Source organism: Uloborus diversus, chromosome 3 (genome assembly GCF_026930045.1).
Source record: "Uloborus diversus isolate 005 chromosome 3, Udiv.v.3.1, whole genome shotgun sequence".
NCBI classification, from domain to species: Eukaryota; Metazoa; Arthropoda; class Arachnida; order Araneae; family Uloboridae; genus Uloborus; species Uloborus diversus.
The window spans coordinates 41,567,399-41,582,065 of NC_072733.1; positions in this window are offsets into that span (position 1 = coordinate 41,567,399).

The window sequence follows — 14,667 nt, forward strand, 5'->3', positions numbered from 1 at the left end:
TAAATTATAAATAAGCGTAATAAAAAAACTGTTTAGTATATTAAGTCATTTGTTTAGAATCATTTTGAAATCCTAAATGAAATAAACAAACGTTTCTTTTTGAAAATGTCTCTTTCGAACTTTTTCTTTTTGAAAAAAATCGAGGTGTGTCATTTAGAGGAGTCGGGCAAAGGGTCATTTGCCCCCGCCCCCTCCCCCCCCCAAAGAAGAAAAGGAAAAAAAAACTTTTATTTTTAAAATTGCATTTCAATTTTTTAAAAAAAATTGAACTTCGCGAGTGTATTTTTGCCGACCAAAAAAAGGAGTTTCTGTAAAAATTTTGCTTAAAAATTAAACTGAAAAAACAAAATAGCGTTGGTTGGGGTAAGTGGGGCCCCTTTTGAGAACAGTTCGTTTAAGAAACCTCATACAAAAGTTTTGAAGCAAAAAAAAATTGAACTTTATTGTCTTATCTTATCTTGGACATTATTAATAAACAAAAGTTCATCATTATTTTCTAAAATAATACTTTAAATATTCTTACCCCCTCCCCTCTTTATTTAAATTTAAATCAAGTATAACTTAAAAAGGGGTAAGGGAGTTTTACTCGATAAAGTATGTAATTTTTAGTATGAATTATTGTTTTGTAAATGCATCCATTTATGAGATATTTACTGTCTTTTAAATCTGCATCACAAAAATATTTAAAACATGAAAAAAAAAAAACCAATTTCACTTGTGCAATTTATTGAAAGCCTATAATTATATATTTTACTTTTACATATAAAGGTGTGTTGAATAAACGTAAAACAGTTGATTAAGATCAATTTTGGTAAGTTAGCCTAAATTATAAGTTGTAAAAGAAATTGGAAACACTAAATTGCTGCGTCTATGCAAAATCGTTAAGGAAGAATCATTATCACTTCATCCTCGGTGATTATTCCTACATCATCAGCACCAGGCCAATAAAAAGTGTCACTATTTCTATTCGTTCTTGCAAATTCAACAGTAATTTTTAATTTGTATTATCAACTTCCTACATTAGAGCTACAAAAACCTTAATGGTTTTCTTTCATGTAAGTTTCGCAAATACATAATCACGTGCTTTAACAGTTTTTGTAGCTGAACTATCAATTCCTACTAGGTCATCATTGTTGTCTTTTTTTAATACAAATATTTCATCAGAGTTGCTTTTGATTTTCAAACCCTCACCATTATGGGGGGATCCACTCAGAGGCGTAGCGTCAGGGGGGCACGAGGGGCTCACGTGCCCCCCCCCCTGCCATTTAAAGTAAGATTTACAAACTGTCCCAAAGTACAACATCCGATTGTACCTTGGGACACATCCAGTTTAGTATGGGAAAGTCTTCATGGTTCAGGAAACAGCTCTATACTTGAACCAATTTTGCACCAAAAAACAAAAATATATATTTTTTTCATAGTAATGAATTAAATCATGAATAATGAATAATAAATTATGAATAATGAATTATGAATTATTATCTAACATGAAATGTGTTTAAAAGACTGCATAAGATTAGAACATTGTTCGCTGTTCCTAAACGTATCTTAATTATTAAGAGCCATGCATAAGTTGTACCTTGGAACGTGTCTTAAGGTATAATATGTTTGGCTGTCCCAAGGTACAATTACCACGTTGTGTAATGCCCAATCTAGATGCATTACCATTATTTTCACAGAATCAAAATATTTAAAGTACTTCTCTTTTATAACAAAATAAAATTCAATTGATTACTTTTACTAATACAAAGACAAAAAATGAAATAAAAATGAAGAAAATATGTACTTTGGAGTCATGAAATGTTCTTTCTCTTTCAAAATCGTCAATTTTACTCATTTGATGCTGATTTTTTTCAATGGCATCATTTAGTGGTGAAAGTTACTATTAGAGATTTAAAAAACATGGCTGCTAACAATAGATTGTTAGAAACTAACAGTGTCTCAAGGTACAAACGTCCCAAGATAAAACACTCTCCCTTGCATTAAAAATCATACATACTATTTAAAAAAATGAAAGGACACTGTTTTTTAAATTTTTTAATTACATTTTTTTCTCAACAAGAGTTTTTTTAATATTATTTAAGAAATGGATCAAATTAAACTCATTTTAAAATGTTTTTAAAATGAGCTATTATACAACTCAGTAGCACCCATAGAACTGGAGTTATAACATTTTAAAACACTGCCGCTAAGTTAAAAAAAAAGTTGCTTTTTAGCGAATTTTGAAATTTAATTACTTATCAACTATGAATGATAGATATTTTTAAAAAAAATTCGAAATTTAAGATGTCAAAGCGTACGATTTCTGAAAAATTCATAAATCTGAGCAGGTCAGATTGAATGTCTTGTTGGTTTTCCGTGGAATGACTCACTGACAAAGGTAAGTGATCGATTAAAATTTAGTAAAAATGAAGCGTTTAATGCGAGAGAGAGATATTAGTTTTATCTAAAAAATATTGCTGCAAGCATAGAAATTATTTATTAGGATGTGATTTTTTTTAATTGGAAATTTTTTGTGTTGAGGATTTGGGTAGTAGTTTTTGTAATAGTTTAGTTTAACAGTTTGTTTCTTCTCCGCTTGTGCTCTTTAATGTCGGGAAAAAATGCTTGATTTCAAATACTTCTCATTAAAAAAAGTATTAATATATTGCTATTAACTGTAGCTCAAGCTTCAAGTGCGTTATATGGTGTGCTACAAATAACATTTTAGCACATCTAAAGCTCGGTTCCGTAGGGTGGTTCAAAAAAACTTTTTTTCAGCTAGAATCCAGGACACCCCCTATTTTTTTAAGACTTATTAATAGTATTTTGCTGTAAAAGCTTTAGCTTCTTACTCAAATTTTTAGACGGTGCTCAATGACCCCATAATTTAATCGCTTTTAGTGTACGACTTTTTAGCAATACATAAATTCTTGGACCTGGTCTAGCTTCGACTAAATCGTGGGGAATAAGCTACAACAACACCACAACAACACATTAGCCGTAGCATAGAGAATGCCACGAATTTATAAACATTTAATTTCCCCAACGGTTGGTTTTTGTAAATAATTATTTTATTGCAATTTAAATGCATATTATTCGTGTATATTATAATATGTAGCATTGTTTTTCCAGTTCAATGTATTTTTTAACCTCCCTCCCCATACTAACGAAGTTTGGGGGAGGGGGTTGAGCACCCTCTTTCAGTTGAAAGAGGAACTGAAATTCTTTCAGTACAAGTCTAAAAATATTGAGGAGTGTCCTGTTATCTAGGAGGAACTTTTTTTTTACATGTATTTTTGAACCATTTTAGAAAAACAATTTTACAGAGATTGCCAATCGGAAATGTTACCAGTGATTTAACATAATAAATTCTCCCAGTCTCGCCAAGATGACTTAGAATTTGGAATCTCATTTCCGGCGTTAAATTTGGTGAGATAATTTCCAAATGTTCGCTAAGTCAAGTTCTGAACCATTCTCGTCCACTTTCGGCTATTCTTTTTCGAGACTGAAACAGTTATATAAAAATAGCAATTGACTTTTTGAGGCATATTCCTAGTTTTAGTTCGGTATTATAGAAAAAGTCGGTAGCATTCCTCTTCAAACTGACGTCATAACTTCTCTCTCGAACCGTCTCCGTTTACTGAATTTCTCTGCTGCGACGGTTGAGGGAGAAGGAATTGATTACTGAAACCCTATTAGAAGATAACGGATGGAAAATGAAAAGAAAAAAAAATGCGACGGGGGGGGGGGGTATTTATCCCTAAGTTGAAAACAAGAATTAATCATAGACTTTGTTATCAATGCAAAATAAAATTAACGATCACCTGATACCAAAAGCAGAAACAAATAAATCTTATTGCGCTTGCATTTGTTGGGCATTGGGTTTGTAGAGCGCATCACAAAACAAAGTGGCTCCAGGTCGAACCTGCAGAAGGAACACTACCTTCTCACACACTGATGAATGTATAATCTCTCAGCAACATCTCTCACAGCTTCACTTGAGTAGGCACATTTTCTGGTATACCCTAAAGGGGGGGGGGGCATCTCTGACTTTTCTCTTCATAAGCCAATTTGAAATGATTAAACTCATCAAATTTTCAAATTACGACATTGATAACAAATTAAACTTAATGTAAGAGTGCTGTTTAATTTAGAAATTTTGGTGATTTATAACATCTTAAAAAAGCAAGAGAACTAATAAGAAAAAAAACTAAAACCCAATTGATTAAAATAAAAAATAAATAAATGAATGAATAAATCAAATAATATAAAATTCACTAAATGTCCGATCTAACATTCTGTGCAGCAATGATACTAGATCAGCAACCGTATTATTTGTTCTACCTTTTGTCTACTCCATCGATCGTTCACATTTCGAGAGATTAATCGATCTGAAGTATAACAGAAACTAGATGCACCTAGTCCAAATGCGATTAATTTTGCGAATTTTGTTTGGTATCTAACAAGGATTTACTGAAGCTACACTTGGTTAAAAACAGATTAAATTGTCTGATTCTCCAACAGATAGTCGGAAGTTTTACAAATGAGCAAATATATCCTAGAATTCGCAGTGGCAAATATTTTGAATAACATCCTTGCGTTTAATTCAAAACGATGCCCAGTATAGCCTTTATTTCCTTTCATTTCACCCCAGCTGTTTATTTTTAATTTTGTATCTCGAGCATTAATCATTTATTTTACACTAAAAGGAGCCAAAATTAATCTTTAAATATTTATTTGCCCTTTCATTTATTGCTCTTTGGTAGGAGTTCATTTACTTTGCAGAAAAACATAAAATGCTTTTGTGCACCGAATATATTAATATTGATCTCCTTATATATAGATAAATGTTCAATTAATTGAAAATTATTGCTATAATACTCAAAGTTAATATCATATCAAGTGAAAAAACATGTCATAGCAAACATGGCCTGGAAAATGCAAAATATTGCATTCACAAACTAGAAGTATAAGACGATGTACCTACTTTTCTTACATCCGCATTTTAATTTACTGATTATTTGTCAGTTTATATACAAAACTGTTAGAGAATATTCATTCAGTGATTTAATTTCATGCGCAATTGTAGAAATTTTGATAATATTTTCGCAAAAACAATTCTGTGTTTCCTTAATGCATGTTAGCGGTGAGGGGGGGGGGATAAAATTTCATCTATCATTTCATGCTGAATTTTAAACAATCGGCACAAGTTGCCTCAATAACTCTATAAATATAATTTTCCAGAGTACCATAAATTCCCCAATGATGACATGAAATGGTTAAAATCAACTCCAGAGATTTATTATTAACAGAAACTTACTTCAGCATTGCTCTGCTGGCCAAAAATGCACAAGTTAATCATATGACTATAATTAGTAAGGCTTATACTGAAATGAAAACATAGTGTTTGATTTTTTTTTTTTTTTTTTTGAGCACAAAATCAAATTTTATAGATTAAATGTAAAATATAAAAATGCTCAAAACGTTGTTTTATTTCAACAGTAGTAGTGTTTATAGGTAATCTAATTTTGTGTTGGAAGGAAGACAGAACCAAGAAATATGCTATGAATAATTTTGTTGACCTATAAAATGAGCGAACATTTTCAAACTATGGGAAGCTAAACATATAATGGATCAATTACCTGCGCCGTTTAATAACGATTTGCTTCTAAAATCCAACTAATTTCATGAGAAATACGACAAATAACCGTGCGATAATTAAATTTAGGTGTAAAAAACTAAATTAGTGTATTAAATATCTTTGAGCAAAACCATTGAAAATGTGAAGATTTGACAAAGAGTACAAAACTGGATTTTGATAATTAGTTTTTTAACATTCATGAAATATCCTTCATTAGAAAACAGACATGGTACAACATTTCAAACTTTTCATAATACGTAATGAGAATCAATAAAACTACGAGAAAAAACTACCTAAACACAAGCATTAAATGCAGGATGACACAAATCAGATGGGCTTGGATAGACCCAAACAAACCCTGTAGGGCTGCCGATTGGCAGGAAGTGTCTTGTATTTATCTCCCCTAAATAATAGCTCCATAATAGTAATCAATACAGAACTCATACATATGGCTCATTCAATGACTGCATTAGATTACAAATAGTGCATTAATAATTTCTGAGGTTGATAGAGGTGTACTTACTCCAAATTTATCAATTTTAAATGAGCAATGTAAACAATTTCCTTAGCTTTGGTTTAGAGATAACCTTTGCACGGATGAGGTAAATGCACTCACCATCGACTGCATCAGTTTTTGAATTTAAGATGCATACTCCTCATTACATTCCTCAAAAAATGTGACTAAAAATTATTTTATTTTTATTTATTTTACTTATTTTATAATTATTTTTAGGCAGCTGCCTATTCAACCCATGACTTAATTTTTAACACAAGAAGTGCGGAAGCCCTATGATCTTCAGAACTTATTTTCTGGTTTCATGCGAAAATAATCTGAATTTCTCCAAATAGTACGTAAAAATTACATAAACCTTAAAAGGAGCTTTACTTCCGTGAGTTCCCATGCAAATTAAACGCTGCCTCTCCCATTTAGAAATTCAACTTTCACTACATTCTAATTTTATATTAAAAAGCATAATATTCTTTAGCTAAATACTAAGGACCCCAGAAACACTTATAATGAAAATGATTGGAAAAATTTGAATACAGTGGGACATGGTAATATGTTTCAATTTGGAAAGGAAGTTTAGAAGAAGCAGGGTTTCGACTTGAGAAGCCTTAGAAAAGTTTTTTTATTTTTATTTTTATTTATTTATTTATTTTTTAAGGAATATAACGAAGATAAATTACGAAAATCGGTACAATAAAAGCTGAAAATGGCCGGTATTATGCTAAGTATTTAAAATTAAATTTTAAACTATAAGATATTGTTACAAAGCAAATAAAAATTGTCGCACTGTGCCCCCTTATCCTACTTTGTTGTGTGCATATTCTGGACTAATTCTGTGCAAAATTTTATGAAAATCTGGCTGATGTTGATTATTTGCAATCTTATTCATTTTTGACTCATTTTTCAAGGATTAAAAAATTTTGCTTCGTAAACTTGGCGTGTACTTTCCAGAAAATTCCACATTTGAATTTCAGAGACAAAAATAATTTTGTAAGGCGACACATTAGGGAAAAGTATCATCCGGGATTGTAGAAAGCAGCATTGAGGGTCTTGCAGAAAGCGTAAAGCATCCCATTAAGTTAATAATGCTCTCTCTAATCAGTGGCAAAGGAGTTAGACGCCTTCATAGTGTATTAAAAAAAAGCCACGAGGCAAGACCTATAAAATATTGTGAACTCACTTGATGGTACCTCAACTTCGAGAATGGTGTCCCGAATAGTAAAGAATTTTTTTGTGCAAAATTCTGCACCTTACCATAATGTAAGAACATTTTCAAAAATTCCCAGAGGATAGTAATAACCTAATTTGTCCTAACTAAGTAATTCTTTTTATGTGCAACAATTAAAACTTTATAGGAAGCCGTAAAGTGCCAAATTGACACAGAAAGAAATACAACAATATGACAATTAATCGAAAACTTAACACAGGGGTGCCCCCTAAGAACAAGGGCGCACCCCCTCCCCCTAAATATCGCAAAGACCCAACCTCCAAAAAAAGCAAGATCCCGCCTCCCCCCCCCCCCGAAAGGGGAAAATACCCCACAAAACAACTCCCCTAAAAAAATTTCAATGGCGCAGTCTGCGCCTTGGACCCCCCTCCCCCCCCTTCTAGGTAGGCACTGCTGCTTAACAAATGCATGGTATCTGAATTTCCAGATTAAATATTGTGCAAAACTGAATCGAAAGCGTATCCAACGCAGAATACCCCAGAAAGCATATCCAGTTAAAAGCCTTTATTAGCGGCCGAAAGAAACGAGACGAAGTATTAACATAGTCTATTAATTCTTTATTAATTTTTTTTCACGCTTTCTGTATTATTTCTTTCGACGTCTTTCCTAAGCTCAATATATCTGGGACGTAATTAAAGCAAAATTTGCATAACTGGTTAGATTTTTGGGACGTATTTCAGTAGTAATGCATTAAATCATGAAAATCTTTGTGTGTTGACATTAATTTGGCAACCTACTGAGCTTGTCATTTTTATTTTATGACTATAAATAGTCCTCATAATGTCTAGACATTTATGTTCAATACATTAAAAGGAATTATTCTTAGAATAATGAATACCGACGATAATTAAATACAAATTAAAATAATTAAAGGCGGACGTGTATTTGCCCAGGTATTAAAATTAAAACTACGAATAAAACCTTTTAATTAGTTTCATTCTGCTGCCATAAATTTCCGATTTATGATAGATTTATGTCGACCTGAAGGCAAATTTAAATGATGCAGCTTTAATATATCCCTCTTAGAGATAAACAAATTTGCTCGTCATAATCTCATGGAATTATGTAAATTTCAAAACAAAAATGCTGTATATTTCGTTGGTTCTGATTCATGTTTTTGAAAACTGCTTCTGGTTCTTCAATGGAATCAGATTATCATGATACGTTTATAAACACGATATCATATCGAGCTCTTCTGCTCTATTTCTGCAAGTCAGTTTTTCTGCCCTTGTACTACTTTATTTAGTCTAGTTTCCATAGCAACTTTGTTTCAGCAGTCAAAATATGTTTTCAATCCTTTTCTTACTGGGCTTCTCTTTTTCTTTTCATCTTACGTAATTTTCATCGTCTCCGGATTGCTGAAAGATGGACAAGTGATAGGTCAATCTTATTTCACATACTAAAGAGATTACCGATATATATTTTTATATATATATATATATATACAGGGTTCGCGTTTACGCGCTATAGCGGGTTTTTTACGCAAATTCGCGGGAAAGGGACGCAACTTCCGCGAAAAATCGGGTCCCAGGGACCCAGAAAACCCAAAAGATAAGAACCAGAAAAAAAAGGGAGAAAATGCTAAAGATCTATTTAGTAAATGCTTCTAAGCTTCAAAATGACCAGGAGAATCAACAGAAAAGGACTAAAATGACCCTATCTGTTTATCAGCTATTCAAACACACCCCAATTGTGGACCAGTCAATGGAATTTTAGTGATAAGACTGGAGCTTACAGTGACCTCCTGGGCAGAGCTCCGGGAGCAAGTTCACAAGTAGCCCATTGTACTGTATTTTAAGAATAAGCTTTCCCTCAACTTTTATCTTGAGGAAATTCCTAAAAACAGAAATGAAGACTAAAAATAAGAGAGGTTTTCAATGCAATCTTCAGGATTAATACAAGACAATTGTACAGTAAAAATATTGCAATTTGGCATTCATGTAACCAGAATTAATTTTGAAAATCATCACTTCGCATCCCCAATAAAAAGAGGGGAGAAAAAAAATGGCGAACATTTTCCAGATCGCGCTAAACACAAAGAGTTCGGAACTTTACATTTTTCTTGTTAAATTGCTTATGAATACTTGAATTTTATACAAAAGCGCTTTAACCTTGTTCTTTTTCTAATAATTGATCTCTTTTTGATGGGTTATTTTTATTTGGACTTGCAAAAGTCGGGTATTAATCGATCGCGCCATTTTCAAAATGGCGCGATTAAAAAAAAATTTTTTTCGTTTTTGTGATCGCGATTTTTGCGTTGGGTTCATTCGCTTGCGATTTATTATTATTATTATCCAATTGCCAATGATAATTGGGAAGGGGGGGGGGATTCTGTTTGCTTTTTTCGCTAAGAAAAATTTCCAGGAAAACAAAGGTTAAGGGAGTGCTTTTTGCTTGATCAATCAGAGGCACTTGTTTTAAATTTTATGGTAAAACCCATTTTTAAAGTAAATTTTGAGTTAATCTCATTGTAACTGACCAAATAGTTTCTCACATAACTAAGTCTTGCAAGTGTATTATTTGAAAATAATTTTACAATGATAAAATCACAAAAACTTAGGGCAAAAATAAACAATTTATTTTATTTCATGCCTCCCCCCCCCCCAAGTATAAATATTTTTATATTATTCATTCCAGAGCCGTGTCCAAGGGGAGGGTTTTAGGGGTTAAACCCCTCCCATAGTGGAAACATAATAAAAACCAAAGAAATGTGTAAATTTGACTTAAAATTAACTTTAATGTTGAAGTTTGTTTATGGTATTTAAAAAAACAAAACATTCTCATTGAAGTTTCCCAGCATTTTTTCCCCCTTTTTTCTAGTTTGTCTGAAAATAATAAAATCTTCTACAAAATGCTACTTCTACGACCCCCTCCCCCCCACACGTGCCAATAGCATTACAGAGAATTTCAAACTTTGGTTTCCAGATCTTCAGTTTCGCAAAATTTCCAGGAAAAGCCTTCGAACAACATCGCTTATTCTATCAAAATTGTTTAAAATTGCGTCGCCGAAACTCGGGTTTGGTTTTGTTTCAGTTTTAAAAGGGCCCTAATTTTACTAAATATGGTCGTACAACTGCGTTTTTGAGACTCCAGTTTCAGAAAAATTGCGAGCAAGAGTCCTTGAATCGCCTTCCTTTAATATCATCAAAAATTAGGTTCTTCAAACAAAACTAACAAAAAATTTAAGTAGAATAACCTCTGAACCTCTCCTCCTAATATCTTAGAATACTGCTTAAAGTTTTAGAACTTTATAGGAAAATCCAGGGGTTAGCATCAGAATCCTCGTAAAAATCTTCAAAGTTAATCTGCAATTGCGTTTTTGGAACTTCAATTTCAAAAATTTGAAAGGGAGATTAAAAATAAATTTTAATCTATTTTTCAAGAAAAAAAAACGATTAGGGAGAGTCTCTGAGCCGCATTCCTTGCCATAACGCGTATAATCGCGTTCCACGCCTTGAATTTCTACAAATTTCCGCAGAGCCAAAAACCGTCTAAAATTCCGTTTTCAGTACTAAAAATTTCAAAATTTTCCGGGGGAGGAACCCCGGCACCCTTATCAGATTAGAATATTTTTCAACATGTCTCCCTTAAAACTTATTTTCTAGTTGCAGCACTGTTTTGCACTCACAATTTTAAATTATTATTTAAGTAAATATATATTTTTTAACTATACAAGTTTGATCCGGATAAACATGAGCCGAATAAAAACTAGGCATGTCTACTGTATATAAAATGTACAATAATAGAATTGGTAATATCACTTGAAAAGACATCTTCTGAGATTTTGGACCCCCCCCCCCTTCCCACACACATCGCTATGCCCCTCATTGTGGCCGTTAAACAGAAATGAATTATTTGAGCCACTGTTGTGTTTTTCTGACAGTGCAGGTAAGAACGAAAAACATTGAAGCCAAAACCCCTCCCTTTATGAAATTCTGGACACGGGCCTGATTCATTCACACACTAAGATTTTCTGTTTAAAATTTAAGGGACTCATTTTTTCCACCAAAGGACCCAAATCTATTTCATTAATGGGTCCCTGGGACCCAGGTTACGGATAGTTGAGCGCAAACACTGATATGTATATATATATATATATATATTTTTTTTTTTTTTTTTGTGCCTCAACACAGTATAATCCAGTGCTCATATATTTTTTCACACTATTTTTTCTATCCTAAGAGCTGTGGGAAAACAAATATCTATTTACAAGACTAGAATGTAAGACTTGCAAATAGCGCACGTACCTTGTCGAATGAATTTTTATGGAAGTATTTATCTTTTTCTAGAAAATAGATTTCCGTTGTGCGTTTCCTTTTTTTTTTTTCTTTTTTCTTTTTTTTTTTTTTATTATTATTATTATTATTTTTTTTTTTTAAATTTCTTATTCAGATGAAACAAAACGTTAAGTTTATTATGTCAACGCAAATATCTAGGCATTTTATATTAGAATAATAGTATTCGTTCAAGTTTTCTCTTAGTATGAGTTATTACACCAACCTCTCGATCAGTGTTTTTTGTTGTTGAATCTCCAGCAGCAACTTATATTGGATTTTCAAGTCTATATTTTAACACATCCAGTTTAATATTTTATTAATCATTATCTCCGAATGTTTCTTCCCTTCCACAACAGTTTTAACAGTGTCAAATAAAGACAAGCTTAGAAAGGAAGTAGCGAGTGATATTTAATTAATGATGGGCATTTTATGTTTATTCCTCCTCTTCGTGCAATATAATTTGGTTTCATCTTTTTTTCCATCAAAGAAAAGACAAAAAAGTCTACATCTTTTTCATACTGAACAAGTATATTCTTCTGTGCTGTGCTTTTTTAATTTTATTGTGATCTACAAATTTAGATGGCCTCTTTACAGATGCATCTATTCATGCGACTGTTGTTGATTCGACGTCTTCACGAAGACAGAATGATGGACGAATATTGGCTAATACATTTCTAGTAGTAATAATTTCTCCTTTCGTATTGTATCTGCCCTTCTTTGATAAATTTTCCAAAGGCTCTTCTTCGGTGTCATCTTCTAAAATTCCTCCATTTTCTTCAGATATATTATACTCTCAAACAGTTGGCAAACACATTGTGTATGAATAATTCCTTCAAGCTTCAGGTTCATTGTATTCTTTTTTTTTTCCTTCTTTCTGTATCTACTTTATTTTCTTTCTTTCTTTCTTTTTTTTTTTTTTTTGTTTTTCGTATATCCACAGCAATCTGTTCATTTGTTTCTTTATAGTATTTTGATCCCATGTATACCTTATGCTACTTTGTCCTGCTCCCTTTATGACCATGTGCAGTGGCGCACACAGGTGTTTTTCAAAGGAGGGTTCCAGGGTCGAAGGTACAAAATTCTTATATCATGCTCCAACACGCATCCAAACTTATTCTTTTGATTTTGTCGATTGTCGAGATCAGAAAAAAAAATAAAAATGTATTGAATAATTGCTTAGCATTAGTTTAAAAAAAAATTCTTAGTAATAAATACTTAATTGAAATATCAGAAAGCGCACGAATAATGTATATTTACTTTTCTCATAACTAAAAATTAAAACAGCGAAGCAAAGTCATCATTATAGAACAATTTGTGTTCACATACAGTTCGATTTTGTAGCGGAAGAAAGAGAGAAAATAAATTTTCTTTTTTCATTTATTGAATTTCAAATTATTGTTGCCTTTGGTTGGAATTATTTTACGTGCCACATAAATAGGATTATAGTCAATGAAAAGAACTCAAGGGCGATGGGCAGGGATCCGGACCCCCTGAACCCTCTTCTTGTTTGCGCCACTGACCATGTAACTTTAGCTCTAAAACAGGTTCCTTTTCCCGAGAGCAAACAATAATCCCTTTTTAATTTGAAGCAATTTGTTGGGTAAAAAATAACCAAAATGAAATAAATTTTGCATTGCGTAAAAGGTTCCATGAAAATGTTTTGGTGGTACCCTTAAAATATTATCTCAGAATCCGCAACAAGGAATCACCACTAGGAAAATGAAAAGTAGTCGATGAAAATTAGCACGAAAATGTAGTCTACTACTTTATTAACTGCTAGAGGACTTTTATAATACATTTATTTTGCTTCTTTATGAAATCTTTATTTTTATACTATATGGAGCAACTAATTACATCTATCAAAAACAGATTTTTAAAACTTTTTGTAGAATAATAAACGGATTTGTGCTCGATTAAACGTTTAGAATAGGCATCGCATTAAGCATATTTTAACTGAAGTAAGACTGTAATTACACCTGTCGAATTATTACTGATTGTTGATGTGAAGTGTCTGTGACCTTAGTTCATTCTCAGCCTTATTTTGGCCGTCATGTGTAGAAAATCGCCTCTGGTATCGCTACACTTCCTTACTTTTGTGAAGAAGACATGATTACACGGCAATCCTCCGTGGTTAGTTTTTCAGTGATGCAAAAGCTCCGCCATTCCGGTTGTGCCAGCTTATCAAACGTGCCCAGAATAAGAAAGTATATTAATACCAATTGGAAATGATGGCTTAAGGCTGAACTCCGTCTAGAGTCTAGACCGACGTGGTCCTGACTAGGGTTCTTGGTTACATTTTTAAAACAGTTCCAAAAAGCAAAGCTGCTTTTTGTGAAAAAAAAATTTTTTTTTTTGTACTTTAGTTTTCTTACAAAGAGATAAAAACTAGTTAACCAGTGAAACCCCAAACCAAAAACCAAAAGCTTTTTAGGAACTGCTTTCGAATGAGGATTTGTAGGGTCTCATGACGCTATTTTGACACTGTTGTCCTTACTCTAATGGCAATTTCAGCTATATTTCTCCGTATTTATTCAGGAGGAACATGCGTCACATAAGCTCCGTTCTTTATCCGCCAGAAAGCGATGCAACAATCGAGAAACCCCGCGCAACACTGGGCACAATCTGATGGAGATCGTTATTATTAAGGGAAGCGTTGACTTTTTTAAGAGCTGTTGATTTAATTCAAATGAGATTATTTTAGGAATAGCCAGAACAAACTTCTTTTCCATTCCTACACTTATTCCAGTATATTGTTGTTTTTCTTCTTTCGTAACTATTTAATCTGTACTCGTATTGACCAACTGACCAACAACCTAAATTATATATATATATATATATATATATATATATATATATATATATATATATATATATATATATATATATATATATATATATATATATATATATATATATATATATATATATATATATATATATATATATATATATATATATATATATATATATATATATAATAAAAGTGAAAAATATTGAAAAGACCACACCAAGAGCCCATAGATGCGCATCG